Source organism: Adiantum capillus-veneris, chromosome 18 (genome assembly GCF_014529385.1).
Source record: "Adiantum capillus-veneris isolate H3 chromosome 18, ASM1452938v2, whole genome shotgun sequence".
In the NCBI taxonomy this organism is placed as follows: Eukaryota; Viridiplantae; Streptophyta; class Polypodiopsida; order Polypodiales; family Pteridaceae; genus Adiantum; species Adiantum capillus-veneris.
In genome coordinates this window covers 2,309,307-2,329,365 of record NC_140948.1, presented here as the reverse complement: position 1 = coordinate 2,329,365, position 20,059 = coordinate 2,309,307, and the positions used below count along the sequence as shown (strand labels likewise).

Genomic DNA, 20,059 nt, shown 5'->3' with positions numbered 1-20,059 from the left:
GACTTCTAATGGCCTTTCTCCCTCATGTAACTGGATCTCCTCCTCCCCAATGCCCCCGCTCTGCTCAGCCTTCTCTTCCCTTCACTGATGGCGGCTCCTCGTGACTCCACCTCCTGCTCACCAACAAGTCTTCAACCCGGCACACACCTGCAGTCCCTTGGCGACAACACACCTGCCTCTTTCTCTCTATGGCGCCACCAGCCAGGTGGCGACTCCCCTTTTTCTATCGACTCCTTGCTCACCACACCATCCTTTGCCAACTCCTCTCCAGCAGCCCTCTCCTCTCCCTCTCTAGGCGGCACTCCGGCGACCCTCCCTTTTCAGCGCTATCAACCTCCCCTACAAACAGGCCCCTCCTGCTCACAGCTCCACAAGCGGCCTCCTCTTTCTCTCCCTCTTGGCCCGTCCTCACCCCTGCATGCTCTACAGGGAGCCATCCCTTCTATTAACCTCCCCGACATGCTACATATAGCCTTCCTTTTTCCTGCTCTCGGCTAGGCCCACCACCTCTTGCTGCCTCACCTGCAGCCCACCTTCTCCTGGTTCTCCTCTCCTGTCCCTTGGCTTCTCAAAAAGATGTGGCGCTACCCTGTTGGGTGTCCTTGGCCCCCCTGCTTGGTCGACAGCAGCCCGTCGTCCTTCAACTGGGTCTGTCCTTGCCACTGGCTGCCTCCTCCACATGCGTCCCTTCCTCCTCGTCACCACCTGCATAGCCCCCAGGTGTCTACCTCTCTCTGCATGCGCCACCCGATCGGATGCTCCACACCTCGTTTTTCTTTTTTGCAACTCCCTGTTAAACCTCCTCTAAAAATAGCCAGCATGGCCTCCTTTCTCACGTCAGAATGCTCGCGAGCTCTGCATACTTTGATATCCGAGCTCCACTGTGTTAATGCCAACCCGATCACCAAAAATATTGTTCAGAATAGTGTTTGCCGCAGTCGACCATCGTTTCGAGCTCAAAGTGACACCTGAAACGACCATGAAGCCGCACTCGAATACATAAAGATTTCGACTCCGCTGACCTTGATGTCCGATCCGACATACACATCATAGCACCGTCTGCCTTCCAAGTTTGAGAACCACAAATGACCTGTACAGTGTCGCCTTTGGCACACATCCGGGTAGTAGATTGTCGTGCAGAGAGCCTGCCCCAAATTCCATATCACAAACTTGATGGTACTTACATCCAACACTCCTTGTCCCGCTCACAAGCTTGTGATATCAACCTTTGCTCCTGCCGCCTGTGATAGGAAGAAACACTTGCACTTTTGACTAGAGAGTGCCCCATCTGGGCATACCTCTTTCTTAGCTGCATCAACTTCCTGTTCAATGCACAAGTCATTTGCCTGCAAACTGCCATGCCTGGACCTCTTGCACTTCCATAGGCCGAGCATCTTCAGCTGTACCATCATTGCCCAACCCCTCGTTGAGCATTTATGCTCAACAATAACATTATTTAGATAAGATATCAGTGCGTAAGAAGAAAATTGATAGATACTATGTACATGAGCTAGATAAATAGCAATAGAGAGATAGAGAGAGATTCACTAGCTCATTAGGAAATTTCGGAGGTCATTTGGAGGGCCTTCTAAGAAAATGTATTTTTTGCACTCTCTCTCTAGAAAAAATGGCAAATAAAAGAGCTGGGTCTTTCATAGTAAAAGTTCAAAAAGTGTACTTTAAGTAGATTCCTTACTCTTCTGAACATTCGTTCGTAGTGATTGAGGGATAATCCTCTTTTCAGTTGCATTGAATGAACCTTGTCAATATGGAGGGAATGAGGCTAACATGGAGGGACGAATCCGCAGCCGCTATTCACTTTCAATTAAACCTGCACATTTGGCTAATGGCGCACTCCTCAAATGGCACAAATGATACCCAGAAACGAGCCAAATATCACCTTCACATTGATTTGGACAATGAGTACCAACCATTGATTAAGCGCAGTAAAACAAACACACATATACCTCCCGCTTCCATAGACACGCTCAGAGCTCAAGGAGCTAAACACATAGATATCTGGACGAGAGGCTCTCTCTACCCTAAGAATCCAATGACCAATGCGTCTCCACCGTTTGTCAATCCTACAAGCTTATTGACCTTTGCTGGTGATGGAAAAAAGGGCCTTCTGGGTTATTGTAAATCACTTACAAGAGAAGCTGAAACTTACAAGAGCATTCTCCAAGCTCAACAATGTGAGATTGTTCGCCTTTCACATTTACATTCTACAGATCAGGTTACCATTTTGCAACATAAAACAGAGGCACAAGAACTGAAAGGAAAGGTGCGAAGTTGTCAAATGAAGGACACCATCTTGGGTGGTCGTATCCGAAAGAAGAAATTGCGCAATCTTGAAACATTGCAGGTTGCATCAGGAGGTCTCAAGAAAAGAATCCGAGCATTAAGGTGATGCTTTTTGGTTGGCTACATTGTCTTAGTTAAGTAATCTTTTTGTTTTTTCTTGTTATGCATTGTTTTCATGTGCCTAAATAGTGTTAGTGAAGTAAATTTTCTGTTATTTACTTATGCATTGTCTTCATGTAGAGATTCAATCTATCCTGACAAGGAAAACATTGACCCCAAAGCCAATATAGGAAAGAGATTGAAGCCACTTATAAGTAGAAGCCTCGCAGCAGATATAGTACATGACAAGAAGTTTAAGGTCCTACAACGAAATGTAGTGGACCGCTTTATTTCAGAGAACTCAGTGCCTGCAAAAGAGATACAAGGCACACTTGATTCACTTGGTGTAAGTAAAAGAGGATATTCGGCTATCCAAAAGTCTGTCTCATCCATCTTTGTTAGGAAGGGTATAAAATCTAAACTTCTACCATCAGCCTCAAGTGTTTGGAAAGAGAGGCTTCAGCTTAACGAGGCACAGGGAGACTATCTTGGACAGCCCTTTCATATTAAAGCAACTTACAGTGGCCATGGAGCAAACATAGCATATGATGAGTTCAACAATATTTTTATGGACCTGCGGATATTACAGAAGAGAATGGTGGAGTTTTACAACATCACATTTGAAGAGTCACGTGGGGTATTACATTTTGTGTTAAAACTGGATGAGTGTGAGCTTGTTAAAGAGAAAAAGCTAGAGCGTGTTACTATTACTTTAATGAATAGAGCCCTCTCAAAGTGTCCCTGTGATGATCCTTTATATTTTAGTGTTCAATAAGAATCTAACATATGGTGGCTTGGTGCGTTTGAGGTAAGCGAGATTCTCATGTAAGCTCAAATGTTCAGATCTACTTAAGTCTCATTTATTTTGCATGTGTTGCAGGTAAAGAAAGAAGATCATGAGATTCTATATTGGGTGTTCCATCGAACTAATATTCCGGAGGTGATTGATCGACAGACTAACCACGGAGAGGTACTACGTCTAGATGGAAGGGAAGACTTTCAAGTTCAGTGGCATCTTGCAGGTGACCTCAAAACATTAAAGTGCATGTATAATTGTGGAATGGGTGCAATGGCAAAGTCACCGTGTTTGTTCTGCATGGAGCCTGCAAAGGTCATGGACCCAAAGTGGTGGAGAAAAGCTCCAACACGTCACATTGAGGATCTTGCTTTTCGACCGGTTTTGAAAATACCACTTGTGAATGTCCACATTTGTACAATGCATGCCCTTTGTAGAATTGTGGAGAAATTGGTCTACTTATACATCGGGTTTGCTTGGAAGATTAAGAACTCCGCAGAACGACAAGTAGCCCTGCAGTGCTTAGAAATGGTACTGTCGGATATGGGGCTTCATGGTGGCAATGTGAAAATCCAGCGAGATGAAAAGAGATCAACTGTTGAGAAGGATGTCCCATGCAAACCATCCATCGGTGGGGTGAAGGCACGGAGGTTTTTATCTAAGCCCCAAGGTACAAGAGATCCAAAGCTAACAAAACATGGAAAAATATATAACACATCTTATGTTAGCAAGGTAGAGTATCAGAGCTGGAAAAAGCTACATATTGCAGTCAAAGACCACGAACCAACTACTCGTAACGCGAAGGCTGAGGTTTGGCGATCAATAGACATCCTATTTTTGATGTGCGACAAAGATGACTGGTCACAAGGTGATATGAACAAGTTCAAGGAAAATCTCAACCTTCTGAAAAAATCATTCAAGACAGCATGGACAGACACCCAGATTACTCACTACATGGTATTATCATGTATTTCTTTCTCTCTTATGTGCAAATATGTGACTGTAAAACATTCTAACTAATCTGTTTTCATATCCAGCACATCATCTTCAATTATTTGCCATATTTTATACAGAAGTATGGGAACCCGGCAATATGGAATACCCAAGGGATGGACAAGTCTCATTACATGGCGAGAAATGCTTATTTCAGGCACACACGACATGGTGGCTCTCGAATCAAGGCTAACAGTTTGAGAGAACTATTTGAATGGTTCTATCGTAGAATCATTCATCGAATGCAGGCAAAAGAAGTCTTGGCAAATTCAGCAACAGCACAAGCCATCAGACATTTACAACAACAAAAAGTTAAACGATCAATGGCATACAACAACTCCGGAGCTCGTGAAAGTCAACGAAGGTGGAGAGAGACAATGGTGTATGTGAATCACAAGTGGAGAAAGATACTCTGAGTGGATGACATTGTACAAAATTTATGTAATACATGATCTTATACAATTGCTACTTGAAGTGTATCAAGATTTTGAAGGTTCAATTTTGTTTTTTGGCATGTCACCCTTGTAACGAATCATGAGATGTTTTCCATACTCTAAAAGTTCATCTGGGTTTTGTCTACCAAGAGCTAGTGCCATTGCTGTGTAGGTGTAGTAATACGTTGCCCGACCACCTGTATAGCCTGGGCAGTAACCAAAACAATCTCTAGCAAACACTTTGTCCACAAGAATGACTTTATCTGCACTTTTGGGCAGCACCGGTCCACCCAAGAAGCGTGATAGTGTCTTGAATGTGTAAGTTGCTAGTGAACCCTCTTGTGACATGGAATTGTGAAAAACTACTATCGGCGACTCACAAAGCTTTGAAAGGTACTGTGCTAGGGCCGCATCCCTTCCTCGATACTCTCTTGTCCAGCGCCGAAGGAAGTCATCCTTGTCAGCAATCCAAGACAGCACATACCATGTTAGAAGTGACACAAAGAGAGAGAGAGAGAGAGAGAGAGAGAGAGAGAGAGAGAGAGAGAGAGAGAGAGAGAGAGAGAGAGAGAGAGAGAGAGAGAGAGAGAGAGAGAATTACCATGAAGCTCTCATCCTGCAGAAAGAGGTTTTCTTGCCACAGGTCTACAGATGTAGTTGACCCCTGACCTGAATGGTTAAACCAATCCTCCACTTCTTTGTTACTTTTCGATGGTCTTAGGCTTTGTCTTATTGCTTGGAAGGTGGCTTCATCAGGTAGTGTCTCCTTGTATTTTTCAGCTTTCTCAAAGCATCTTCGAAGGCATTCCATTGGATTGCTGGATGTTTCCATTGCCTCATCATCACTACTATCCTCTGAAACAAATCCACTCCTCTCCTCTTGGACTCTGGAAATAATAGCCAGGGAGAAATCCTCCCTTAAATAAAAGACACTTTGCACATCATGTAAGAAGATATAGGTCCTGTCTCCAATCCTGAAGTCAGGCACAACAGGCAACATCATCTGAGCATGCTTCTCAGTGAAGTTACTGACATCCAATGGAAGTTTGATTTCTGTGGTTTTCACAGAGAGCATCTTACTTCTTTGTACTTCAATTGCCTCAACCTCAAGGTCGACTGTGTCTTCAACCTCCTCGACTTCTTGCATATGAGTTGTCTCCTCGCATTCTTCATCTGGTGCTGCATCCTGCTCCTCTAACACCTCATCAGGATTCTGCATGAGGAATCCAAACAGGCTGTTCAGGTAAATCATAAAGCCAAAGGCTTCCTGAATGAGTTTGCATTCTTTTTGATGCAAAGGGCAGGCTGAATGTCGGCAAGAAGGTGGTAATTCCCTATACTTCTTCAGTCCCTGTCCCTTTCCACCACAGTCATTTAAATGCACAAGAGTCATAGTAGGCAGAACAACCCTTCCTAACTGCACCATCACTTCAAACTTATCTCTGTAGGACTGCAAGAAATTACTGTGCTGAGCTAACAGGTCTTCAATGTCAAACTTTGGATTAAACATAGAATGAACTAGATCAATCTTGTCCCCACCACCACAAGATGTTGCAAAATCAAACAGCCTCTCATCAGTTGCAGCTGGGTCTTCCAGAGAAGACACATCCTCTTTGTCTTTACATTTAGTTGCACAGGGACTTCCTTCTAGCACATCTGTATCATCTGAGAAGTCTATATTCCTCTTTCTTGTATTTTTCTTCAGAAGTACTGTAGAGGACACCACAGCCTTGTAGGGTGAGGGATCCTCTTGCCCTGGTGACCTCTCTGATTGATCTTCACCAATTGACTTTTCTTCAGATATGTCCTGACAAAAGTCAACAGTTCTTTTGGCAGATACATTAAGCAACTGAGCCTGCAAGGGTTGAAATCCTGGCACAAGCTCTGGATCAGGTTTCAGCCTCTTCTGCCTACTGGACCTTAATCCTATTCATCAGGAAACATGACAAGTCAAAACCATCAGGAAACATGACAACTCTGCCAAAACCAAAACCATCATGATCTCTCTCTCTCTCTCTCTCTCCAGATAGATATAAATATAAATATAAATAAATAAAAAAATATATATATCTATCTCTCACCAAAGCACAAACAAAAACACACATAGTCTCTCTCTCTCTCTCTCTCTCTCTCTCTCTCTCTCTCTCTCCAAAGAACACTAAAAAAATACACACAGACTCTCTCTCTCTCTCTCTCTCTCTCTCTTTCTCTCTCTCTCTCTCTCTCTCTCTCTCTCTCCTCTCTCTCTCTCTCTCTCTCTCTCTCTCTCTCTCTCTCTCTCTCTCTCTCTCTTTGTATGTGTCTATTTGTACTAAAGGCGCGCAAGGACGGAAAAGTGCTTTTTGCAACTCTCTCCGCGCGCCTTAAGTGCAATTGAGGGAAAGACGCGTAAAAATGTAAACGTGCCTTTTGAGAGAGTCATAACTATACTATAGGCGCGCGGAGAGAGCTGGAAGCAGTGTTTGGTTGGCTATGCGTGCCGTTAGTAACGTGTACAGAGAGGGGAGGGAGAGAGAGAATGTGTATATATCTGTGTGTGTGTCTGTGTGTGTGTGTCTCTGTCTATGGAAGTATGTGTTGAGGTGTGTGTGTTGAACAACAGTCTGGGTTTTTCTTTGTTTAGACACACACACACACACACACACACACACACACACACACACACACACACACACACACACACACACACACACACACACACAGACACACACACACACACACACAATTTGTACCAACTGTTGGAAATACAGAGAGAAAGAGTGAGAGATCACCTTTTGTTGGTGGGGTTTGCAGGAACTCCAAGGGAGGTGTCTCCTCCATTGCTTTTTTGTGTGTCAAACTGACTCTGTCTCTCTCCCTCCCTCTCTCTCTCTCTGAGAGTAAGGAGTCCCTCTCTCTATCTCTCTCTCAATCTGTGTCTCTCCCTCTCTCTATCTCTCTCACAATCTGTTCTCTCTTTCTCTCTTTCTGTCTCTCTATCACTCTCTCTCTCTCTCTCTTTATCACTCTCTCTCTTTCTATGGCTCTCTCTCTCTCTCTCTCTCTCTCTCTCTCTCTCTCTCTCTCTCTCTCTCTATTGTTCTCTCTCTTTCTCTCTCTCAAAATCACACTTATAACGGATACACACGGCGGCGCCCCACGTGTCACTATAAATTAGAGTATATTTGCATGTTGTCATACGTGTGGTCATTATTGAGACCGTATACTTTTGTACGTCATATAAAGAGGTCAAGAGAGAGAAAAACCACACCTCGTGAAAGAGAGTGAGTGAAAGAGAGAGAGAGAGAGAGAGAGAGAGAGAGAGAGAGAGAGAGTGCAAGAGCCGTCGTCTGCGTCTCCGACAGCAAGCGGACCCATCGACATAACGAAGGTCTGCCTCTCCCTCTGCCTTTGCCTCTATCCCTCTATCTCTGTTTCTGTCACAGTACCAAGCACAGTCTTAACAAACAACCCACACAAATAGTCACACACACACACACACACACACACACACACACACACACACACACACACACACACACACACACATACACACATACACACTCACACACACACACTCACAAACACACAGACACACATCTTAAAAATACAAACACACACACACACACACAAATATAACTTACACACACACACACACACACACACACACACACACACACACACACAAATACAGGCACACACACTCACACACACACACACGCATACCCTCTCTCTCTCTCTCTCTCTCTCTCTCTCTCTCTATACCAAAGGCGCGCGTAGAGAGGCATAACCGGTGTGCATGTCTCTATGAGCGCCGTTAGTACTGTGCATTGACCACAGAGAGAGAGAGAGAGAGAGAGAGAGAGAGAGAGAGAGAGAGAGAGAGAGAGAGAGAGAGAGAGAGTGTATTTATTTTACCTTATACTAACGGTGCGCGGAGGTAGTAATGGGCTCTCTCACTCTCTCTCTCTCTCTCTATTTAAATATGCTAAGCTATAGAGAGAGAGAGAGAGAGAGAGAGAGAGAGAGAGAGAGAGAGAGAGAGAGAGAGAAAGAGAGAGAGACTCTTCTTTTGGTGTATAGTGAAATGGCTAGAACAAAAGCCACTGCAAGGAAGGCAGGCAAGGGACTAGGATTAGTATCTAAAGCAAGTAGCAGATCTGCAACCCCAAAGAAAAGACCTGGAAAACCAAATAAAATTCTGAAAGGGCCAAGGATGAAGAAGTTGCAAACCTGCATGGGACTTTTCAGAGAAATCAGAAAGGCACAGAAATGTGTAGATTTATGCATACCAAAGCTGCCCTTCCGGAGGATGGTGAGGTCCATATGTGATGAAGCTACCTGGGGCACCAAAAGGTGGAAGGTGGTGGCATTAATGGCTCTACAGGAAGCAGCAGAGGACTTCCTACTGGAGTACTTCGGTGACATGACCATTGTTGCAGCCCATGCCCACAGGGTTACTATAATGGACAAAGATAGTGAAACACTGAAAAGAATAAGGTGGAGGTATGACAAACTACTAGTCCCCAATGTCTGCAAGGATAAGAAAATGAGGGAAATTTTGTTATACCCCCCGGAGCTAGTGCCACAACTCACAGTTGTAGATGTCACACATGATGTGAATACAAGGGCAAGGGCAGAGACTATTGCTCGCCAAACAGAGGACATGAGGGAAGCATAGCTTAAGGAGAAAGAAAAAGTAGCAGTGGAGTCCCAGAGGCAAACAGAGTGCAATGTGACCCTGTCCATAGAGGCAAGCAATCAAGAAACTCTACTTTCAATGAAGGATGATTTGCTTGCAGAGATACCATTTGTAGATGGAGCCAGAAAGCTAGCTCTGGAAAAAGTGGACATTAATTTATTGCAGAATCCAGATGCTCAGATTTCAGACACAATTATCTATGCTTGTCTTAAGTAAGTGTTACTATCTTGCTAGCTTTGAAAACTCAGATAATAGGTTTGCTAACTCAGGTAGAGTCTCTGCAGCCTGATCAAAAGTCAACTCCCACTGCACACCCACACAGAGGTGTTTCTTCTTGATCCACAAATGTCAGTGATTATTAGACAAAAGAACAGTCCATCTGGGACCTTTGAGAGTTGGTTTCTCCACTGTGCTATGCTGGAAGTTACTGTGATCATCTTTCCATATGAGAACAACCATCACTGGAGTCTCATATGCCTTGATGTTGACCAACCAGCAGTGTGGGTGTTCAATTCAATAAAAGGAACCCACCCTGAAATTAGACTGTAAGTGTTTTGTATCAGAAAGTGTTTCTTATAGATATCCATGTAAATTTGAAGCCTCATGCTAACATCTTGACATTGCTTTGTGCAGTTGTATAAAGAGGTTGTTGCTTGCCTATGGCAAGCTATGTGGAAGGTATGAACTATACAAGGCCCCAATCAAAGAAGTTCCTATCCCAAATCAAACCGATGGAAATTATTGCGGCTGGAGATGTCTTCTCCATGCAGAATATGTCCTGCAAAGCTACTTTGCATTAAAACCTTTCATGACTAAGGTACCCATTTGGCAATGCATTCAGTTAGTTTTGGTTTAGTCTATAAAAGAATTCTCACCATGTGGTCTTTCAATTTTGCAGAGTGCTTTAAAAAACTACACATATGATTATTTGCAAAGATACCGGGTAAGTTTAATACAACACCTGCTTACTATGTCTAGCCCTAGAGAGCTTGAAGATAGCGGCTTGGATGAGCGCACTATTGATCTAACAAAACATGACGTGCCACCATGACAAACCCCTACATCCGATACAGTGGAATCACAACGGGCCGAGGGGGTCATATCAGCAGAAGATGAAAGAGCCGAGGATGAGGAAAGGTCAAATGAGCATATGGAAGGTGCTAAGGTACAACCAGAGGAGACAATGAAAGAGCCAAGTCAGCCAGTGGAGGAGCCAAAAGAGCCTATGGCTGAAACCCAAGATGAGGAAAGCAGGCCTATAGATGAGCAAAAGGATATGGATGAGGAAAGCAGGCCTAGGGATGAGCAAAATGATATGGATCAGGCAAGGATGTATGAGGCAAGCTGATCAACCGAGGGAGAGGAAAAGACCTTGGAGGAAACCTTGAATGAGGCAGAAAGAGCCATGGGGGAGACCCCTAATGAAGATGTGAATGATGACTATGAAGATAAAGCAGAGGAGAGCAACAACGACATGAACACTACAGAGACCCAGTATGGACCCTTGCTACCTGTAGATACGGTTGTTCCGGTAATGTCTATTCAAGTATGGAAAAATATGTTCAGCTTCTAACTACTTATATGTACTTGTCAACTTTTACAGAGGTTGATTATCTTGGACGTCAATGGATTGCTGCTGATGCGGGTGCCTCTCAGTGACAGAGGACCCTTTGAGGATTTGCAAACGTTTGGGATGGGAACTTGTCGAGTCGTGGTTCGTCCAGGAACCAAGGAATTTATTCAGTTTCTTCTTCCGCGCTTCAGAGTTGCCATGGTCTTCAATGCAAAGGCAAAACTTGTAGCCACTAGTTGTAGTTTGCAGTGTATGCCACGCTCACACGTCAGATTTTGCCTTTTTGTATGATCAAAGAAAATGCGTTACCGTTGAGGGCCACTACCACCCTAAAAAACCACACTTACCTCTTTTGTACAAACCGTTTAGCCAAATCGGTGTACCCTTTGATGCAACTAATACACTACTAATTGATGATACTCCTGAAAAGGGAGAACTAAATCCGTCGGGAACAACTGTCTCACCACCTTCTTTCGAGGGGCATTCCTTCGATTCTTACCTTGAAGACATTCTGATTCCATACTTACAGAAATTGTATCTCAGTCCATTGTTCACGGATGAGTTTGTACTTTCTAATGAATTAAGATGACTCTTCTATCATGTCTTTGTCTTGTCTAACATAGAGAGAGCGAGAGAGAGAGAGAGAGAGAGAGAGAGAGAGAGAGAGAGAGAGAGAGAGAGAGATTTGACATGGTAAAGAAATGTATTTCAAGCACACTTTTTCACAGGGCACAATTGAAAAATGAGCTCAATAAACTTCATGTCTTGAAAGTCATTTGTATACACTTGGGTTCACAAGAATATCTGTTACATTGACACTACTTCAACCCGACCATTCAACTCTTTGCACAAAATATCTTTTTCCCTTCGCCGCATCACCTTACGGCCAGCTAGGAAAAATGAAAAATTATCTGATAGGTCCTTGTCCATTGACTCTTCAATGATGTCATGCCGCAAATGCTGAAGACTGCATAGCTCCCTTATTGTAACCACCAATAGTAGGCCATGCTCTTTATCAATCACTTCCACATCCACGGCTAATGTACTTACCGTTGAGCATTTGTGATCGCATATACCAAAACGAGAGTAACAGTGATTGGTTTGCAATCATGTACTTGACAACTAGAGTATCAAGCGCGACCTCGCACCGTAAACCAATCTCTTCCTTTGCATACCATCCTTTGTCAAGAAGTTTGTCACAGGATGACTGCTGAAATGACTTGCACATGAACATAGTTTTTGTAACTCGGATGTTGTAGCTATGAAACAGCTCTATGAAGAGTGCAACACGACATAAGTTTGCAATTCTAACCAGTTTGGTAGGAATAGAGCTACGTAGAGACCTTTGTATATCCTTGTAGAGCTTACTTCGCATTGCCTCCACCATTGTTTCCTCGGGAACTGGCCAGTCCACAGTGTTCCAATCGATTGGTAGAGGCACTTTCACCAACATGCCATTCTTATTCCCTGAGCTGAGTTGGTAAAAGTGGTCATAAAAAAAGATTCCCTCATCAGCCAGTCTTTTGCTGCTCCTCTCTGAATATTGTAGAGAACCAATGTGGGCATGAACAACATGGAAGAGGCCTATTATGCACTCCACAGGCTCCCATTGCTCATAAGAAGAGGGATAAACATCTGCAATATATATAAGAAGAGTTAAACTAAGAGTATCAATAAGTACAAATGACAAATCTAATATAATTGAGCTGTGAAGAATGGAGACATTGCTCATAACAAGCGGGAGAAACATTGCAAAATATATAAGAAAAGTTATAATGAGAGTATCACTAAGTTCACATGTCAAGAGTACTTACAATTGCAATGTGGTTGATGTATATCTGATACATTTCCACTATTTGCTATCACCTCAGGATGGGTAAACACATGCTGAACAAGAACTTCCTTTACAGATCTTTTGCCGATTTCAACTTTGAAATCCAACACTCTGGCCTTCCATGCTGAGCGGTAAACGTTGATACCACTAGACCTCTTGGGTCTTCTTGGTTGCATGAGGACCCATGAACCTTTGTTTATCCTTTGTCCAACCCATTGGTTCTCTGCACTTATTGAAGCTGGTATTGTAATTGAGGATATGCTACTACTTGGCCTTCTAGGCAAAGTGCAGTTGTTGGTTGTTGGTGTGAGAGACAGTAAACACCTGGAGCCTCTTGGGCGAGAAGACGTGGACGCCATAGCTCTCAGAGAAAAGCTTTAGTGGAGGGAGATTCACTTTGAAAGCATTCTAATGGAGGGAAAGTGTTTTAGAATTCCAATATCTTGTGCGGGCTTAATGGTCACCCTCCAGTACGTTAATGACCATAAGAGAATATCAGAAGTGGGACCACATGCAAGCACCTAAAAGCTCGGTAAAAGGAAGGAAATTACTATGCTACAATCCTAGATTCGTGAAAGTTTTATGCTATTTTCCTATTTTTTGAGTCTTTCCACGTACTTTCCTACGTAACGTAGCCTTCATGCTCATTGGACGCGCTCTATTTTTCTCTCTCTTCATATGGCCCTCCAAATGACCTCTGAAATTTCCTAATGGTAGCAGCGGCCTGAGTGAAATGGAAAGCCATAGGCTTCCACAAGCATGATGCAAACTCCATTTGGATAAAAAACATGGCATTCATCATCACCATCTGTCTGTAACACAAATACGCACCATTCCTGCTTTGCATTTGTAAACCTGCCAGTCAGCGCGTCTCGTAGACCTTCATAGCAACACCCTTCAGAAAGTTGTATACATGGACCATCTCCACGCCCAAAACAAACATGTACACCCCGCATAGCTCCTACACCCTGTGTCTCCCAACCATCGTCTAGAGAGATATATCTCCATAGCATCAACACCTTTGAAAAACACAACCTGTAGCAAGTGGCATAGTGTTGCTTTCATAACAAGCTTTATCAACAGATCCATCAGCAACATGACACCAACTTGTGACATCCAATCATCCAAAGCAAACATTGGCATAACCTCATCTGTAAGCTCTTCAAGCGGTAATGAAGGAGGCACACAGCCTCGCATGTCCTGTATCCTTGCCATCGCTTTAGCAACCAAAACCTGCGACTCGCCATCAACATCGATCACTAGCTCATCGAATCCCCAATCATCTTCATTAAGACATTCTTCTTCAGTCAACATGGCCTGACCACCACAAGGCACGAGAGAGGCTTGCCCAACCCCCTGGTCTTTGCAAACTGACTCTTCACCTGCACCTTGCTGTTCTTTGACCAAATTATCGACATACATAACATCATATGTCTCATACCTTGAGAAAGCAGATCGACTCCGTTTCCCATGTGCTGTTCGTATCCAAGGCACTGCTATAGCTCAAACACATCTCGGCTTTCCTGACAAAACTCACCGACTTTGGCACTTCAACTATCTTTTCCACTGGTTGCTTTTCGGAAGTCACTTGGTCAAGCACATTAGGCGGTACTTGGTAGACTCCTCTCTGCAGCTGTCGAGGCCTCATAGGCCCACACGATATCGTCTCTACTTTGTCATCACACCTATCTGCTTCTACCACACGTGCATCAACAAAGGGCCGGATTACTTGAAGCTCTTCCCTAGCAATTGGCGTTGGCACCAATGGACTCGCCAGAACCTGCTTTGCCTGTTGCTTCTTTAAAAGCTTCTTCGTCCTGCTCTATGCATAAGCTACTGCCTCCTCGTACGTGCATGGTCCGTCCACCTCGACTTTATCCCGCACTTTGACATGCAAGCAGTCTACAAACTTGGTCAACTTCAAAAAATCTGCGTTCTCTACAACAGTTACCTTAACCAACTTGCTCCATATGGCCTCGAACTCCCACACAAATGCTCAGAAATCACCGTCAAGGCTTTGCTTTAGGTTGTCTGATCATCTGCTTCACTTCACTCCACTGCATCTTGGCCACATATCGGCTTCGGAATGCCGCCTTTAATGTGCTGCAATCCAGCTTTTCTTCAGCCTGCAAGCTCTCGTACCATACCTTTGCTTTGCCACGAACCAGGAGCGGGAAAGCTTGGACCACTCCCTCTTCTCTTGACAAGCCGCTCTCCAGCAGAAAAAGACCGTAGTCTTGCAGCCAAACTTCTGCAGCTTCAGAACCTGTAAAAGTTGAAAAATACGACCACATCTTTCTTAGCAGCTCTTGTTCTTTGAAACTCGTATCACCACAACACCGTCTTCGACTTCACCAAGGAGCAATCAGTAGATCCTCAGTGGGGGCACCACTGATGGGATGGGGGAAATGGGAACACACACAGGACACAAACTAGATGCCTCTCTATAGCCTAGTAGATACCCAACACCCCAAACCACTCAAAAACATACACGCATGGACACTTTCTGCAACTTGCACTGATCAACCTCGCTTATGAGCAACTTCGGCTACACACAATTGCATTTACTGATGCACGCATCAATGCACACATATCCGTAAACATACTCACAGCGAGAGGCCTGACAAACCTCGACCGGCAGACAAAACCACCCTCAATCTCCAAACACAATCAATCTCTCTCTCTCTCTCTCTCTCTCTCTCTGCACACACACACACAATCCCGGAGCCACCGCTACCACGGGCACATGGCAAAAGACTAGACGTAGACGAGATTGATGGTGAACTCGGCAAAAAAAACATCAACCAATTATGTATTACATAACCATTATCCAAGATTATGATAGCGGCCCTTGGTGGCTACGAATCGGTCCATGGCGACGTCTGCAACCTTTCCGCTATATAACTTTCATACTTGCAGTTGGCCACCCCTTAGGCAGCCCATCGGTTTGTTTCCTTGTCAATGGCGGCCCTCAATAGCCTTCTAATGGCCTTTCTCCCTCATGTAACTGGCTCTCCTCCTCCTCAATGCCCCCGCTCTGCTCAGCCTTCTCTTCCCTTCACTGATGGCGGCTCCTCGTGACTCCACCTCCTGCTCACCAACAAGTCTTCAACCCGGCACACACCTGCAGTCCCTTGGCGACAACACACCTGCCTCTTTCTCTCTCTATGGTGCCACCAGCCAGGTGGCGACTCCCCTTTTTCTATCGACTCCTTGCTCACCACGCCATCCTTTGCCAACTCCTCTCCAACAGCCCTGTGCTCTCCCTCTCTAGACGGCCCTCTGGCGGCCCTCCCTTTGCAGTGCTATCAACCTCCCCTACACACAGGCCCCTCCTGCTCACAGCTCCACAAGCGGCCTCCTCTTTCTCTCCCTCTTGGACCGTCCTCACCCCTGCATGCCCTACAGGCGGCCATCCCTTCTTCTCACCTCCCTGCCATGCTACATATGGCCTTCCTTTTCGCTGCTGTCGGCCAGGCCCACCACCTTTCGCTGCCTCACTTTCAGCCCACCTTCTCCTGGTTCTCCTCTCCCGCCCCTTGGCTTCTCAAAAAGCTGTGGTGCTACCTTGTTGGGTGTCCTTGGCCCCCCTGGCTTGGTCGACAGCAGCCCGTCGTCCTTCAACTGGGTCCGCCCTTGCCACTGGCTGCCTCCTCCACATGCGCCACCCGATTGGATGCTCCACACCTCGTTTTTCTTTTTTGCAACTCCCTGTTAAACCTCCTCTAAAAATAGCCAGCATGGCCTCCTTTCTCACGTGAGAATGCTGCATACTTTGATATCCGAGCTCCACTGAGTTAATGCCAACCCTATCACCAAAAATATTGTTCAAAATAGTGTTTGCCGCAGTCGACCATCGTTTCGAGCTCGAAGTGACAGCCGAAACGACCATGAAGCCGCACTCGAATACGTAAAGATTTTGACTCCGTTGACCTTGATGTCCGATCCGACATACACATCATAGCACCCTCTGCCTTCCAAGTTTGAGAACCACAAATGACCTGTACAGTGTCGCCTTTGGCATACACATCCGGGCAGTTGAGTGTCGTGCAGATAGCGTGCCCCAAATTCCATATCACAAACTTGATGGTACCTGCATCCAACACTCCTTATCCTGCTCACAAGCTTGTGATATCAAACTTTGCTCCTGCTGCCTGTGATAGGAAGAAACACTTGCACTTTCTACAAGAGAGTGCCCCATCTGGGCATACCTCTTTCCTAGTTGTATCAACTTCCTATTCAATGCACACGTCATTTGCCTACAAACTGCCATGCGTGGACCTCTTGCACTTCCATAGGCCGAGCATCTTCAGTTGTACCAACGTTCTCCTACTCGTGTAGAGGGTCATTTGATTTCTAAGACCCCAGAGATTGAACATGTTGTTCTCTAGTAAGATTGTAAACTTATGGTCCCTCGCTATCTGCATTTTTACCAATAAAGCCCTGATTTTATTTTTGATATCTTGCATACATTGCTAGGCTAGCTCGTTTCTGAGTAGCATTTTAATTTGAATGCCCAAGCTTTGGATATTTGTTGTGGTGATTTTCTTGGTTTTGGGGGTTTACCAGCAAATCATCCCACATCAACATGAATTTTGGAATTCTACCTAGCACTTAAGTAGCATTAGTATGAGGTGGTAATCTATAGGTTTCTTGTTTGTGGTAGCTTATAATCTTCCATTGTTTGTGCTATTCTACATAATTTTGAGTGAACCCCCCAAGTTACCAGACAACTCCACAAAGTATGTGCAGATGATATTTTACACTGATGTGTACCTCGACATGAGTAGGAAGCAATGCTTAGAGAATCCCATCAAGGTATAGGAATTGGACACTTTGGTGGAGAAGCCACTGCAAGGTATAGGAGCAAAGATGCAAAGAACCACATTGTGAAAAAGGCTGATTCTTTGAGGATGGCGGAACATAGGCTAGCCTATAGATTTATTGAATCCCTATTGTCTTTTGAATTGATAGGGAATGGTGTATGATATTTGAGATTTTTTTCTAGGTTTTTGTCTTTTCTTATATCAAAGGCGCATCAAAGTTTGTGTTGCTAGACCTTCCTTTGTTGGCTAGGTATTTGATACAAATGCACTCACCACATTCATGTATGTATACATTAGAGCTACATGCTTTGAAACCTTGGGAGATTTAGCACTACCCGTAATATACTGACATAGAAACTGATCATGTGTTGGTCCACAAGAGGTGCTCAAACAGGCCATGTCAAGAGATGGAACTATAGGTGGATTAGCCATGCAAGGTGGAGGTGTCGTTAGTGAGCACCATCAAAGTTGATGTATGGAGTTCTCAATAATCCTACATTTTTTTTGTACATAATAATGTTTTTTTTTTGCGTCACTTAGGTTGTGCTTCTTGCTTGGGAAAGGAGCCAATTTGTGACACTATTGATGAGAAACCCCAGTGTGTAATATTGGTGAGAATATTGACCATAGGTTTTATGTTAGTTGCTTAGGATTGGATTGTGCCACAATTACTTGTGAGACATTAGTCACTAGAAAGAGTATTTGTGTTGTGAATGTATATAAGTATCATTACTATTTACCTATATACTTTTCTAGTGATACCATTGGATGGGTAAAAGGGTGTTGTAAATTGGTTGACATGAGCATCACGTGATAAATTATGGTGCTCAACCGTGCATGGTTTGGATATGTGGACTCTTCTGGTGTGCATGCCGAGGTGGGATTTGTCTCCCTTTTCGATGTATTGTATGCTTACAATTGTTGGTCATTAGTGTAATGCTTGTGTTAAATGGGTCTAGATATTTTTAGTGTGATCCCTCTATGCTATTCTTGGTGCATAGGAGAGGTGTGATTCCTCCTACATTTGTAGAGCAGAGAACATTAGGATTCCATGCCCTAGTGATATGACCAATAGACTTCTTCATGTGTCACCACTTGCCATCGACACTATCTCTAAAGGGAAATGCTTGGCGAGGACCGTTTCAGAGGGGAACTTCTTTTTTGTCATGCTCTGTGGAGTTCTTGTGCAAGAGGTGTGGAGTGTGCCCTGAGTTACATTATGGCACAACACTATTGCTCACTTGTTCCTTGGATTTAGGCCATGCATATGCTTCTATTCACATGGATGATCAATTGATTGCCTCTTTTGTGCAGTCCTTAGTCTACTCGAGAATGCGGCCTAGAGAGGAGGCTTCCACATCTTGGGATATTGATGAGGAGGTGGACTTAGGCACAAGGTTAAGCCTCTACAATGTCTTGTGAGGCTTTTTTAAAAGTAGACATTGGTTTTTTTTTTGGCGACATTATGAGACATTTAGTGCGGTCCATACATATTGAACATTACATATGATTTGCTAGATCTTCATTGCGATTTTGTGGCTTTCATTTCATTATTGTTAGTAAGTGTTGGTAATGATGTTAATTTTGTCATTGTGTATATAATATTGGCTAGGATGATGTAATTGTATTGTTTTAGGGTTTAGGCCAAGTGGCCGACAACCCGTCTAATTATTCTTTTGGCCATATAGAAGAGTAAGGAGAGTGAAAACATAATTCTCACATAGATCCACCAAAAACCTCACTATTCATCTCCTCTTCTCCTCCTCTCCTTCATTGTTCCTACACACACGGGGGATCTCCTTTCCCTTCAAGTGGTATCAGAGCAGATCTGGGCCGGCTTGCTGCTCCCCACCAGGCTCATGTGCACTCGCCCCAATTTTGCAATGGAATATTGAGGTCAAGCAAGCCATCTGTAGATTCTAGTGGTCTTGCAAGGCAAAATTAAGCATGTGAGGGTGAAGCAAGCAAGCTCGTAATCAAAGCCGAACAACACTAGTGAGCATCAGAAGGAAAATTGTGCAAGCAAAGTCGAGCATGGGATGCTAAAATTTGACAAGGAGTGCAAATAGCAGATCTGTTCATGCAAATAATTGGGCCTTGGACAAGCACAAGGGAATTGAGCACACAATGCACTTTATGGATATGCAATGAATTGAGCAAACAATTGAGCTTGCGAGCAACAAGTCCAGAGCAAGCAAGTCGGGAGAGCAGAGAGAGAGAGCATGGATTTAGGTTCAGCCCCATGGAGTAGAGTTGAGTGGGGAATCGAAGCTAAAGCCATGGTAAATTGAGAAGGCACCAAATTGGCCAAAATTGAGTGTAGGTTCTTGAGATTTTCAAGGCATTGAGCAGGTGAATCGAGTATGAGTGGAGAACAGGCAGCGTTGTGTAGGCAAACATACCTTGGATCTGCAAGTCGACCAAGCCACGGGATAACAGCGCTAACCACTTACTGCTAGAGGTAGTGCAAAAGCAAAGCTCAAGAGTCAGCAACATGCAATCGAGAGCATATTTACAAG

The 20,059-nt window shown here is 44.2% G+C and overlaps 1 pseudogene; it reads right to left on the bottom strand.

Moving 5' to 3' along the window:
• Positions 1–13,105: 13,105 nt before the first annotated feature.
• On the bottom strand, positions 13,106–16,011 carry LOC147435145 (uncharacterized; annotated as a pseudogene).
• Positions 16,012–20,059: the final 4,048 nt, after the last annotated feature.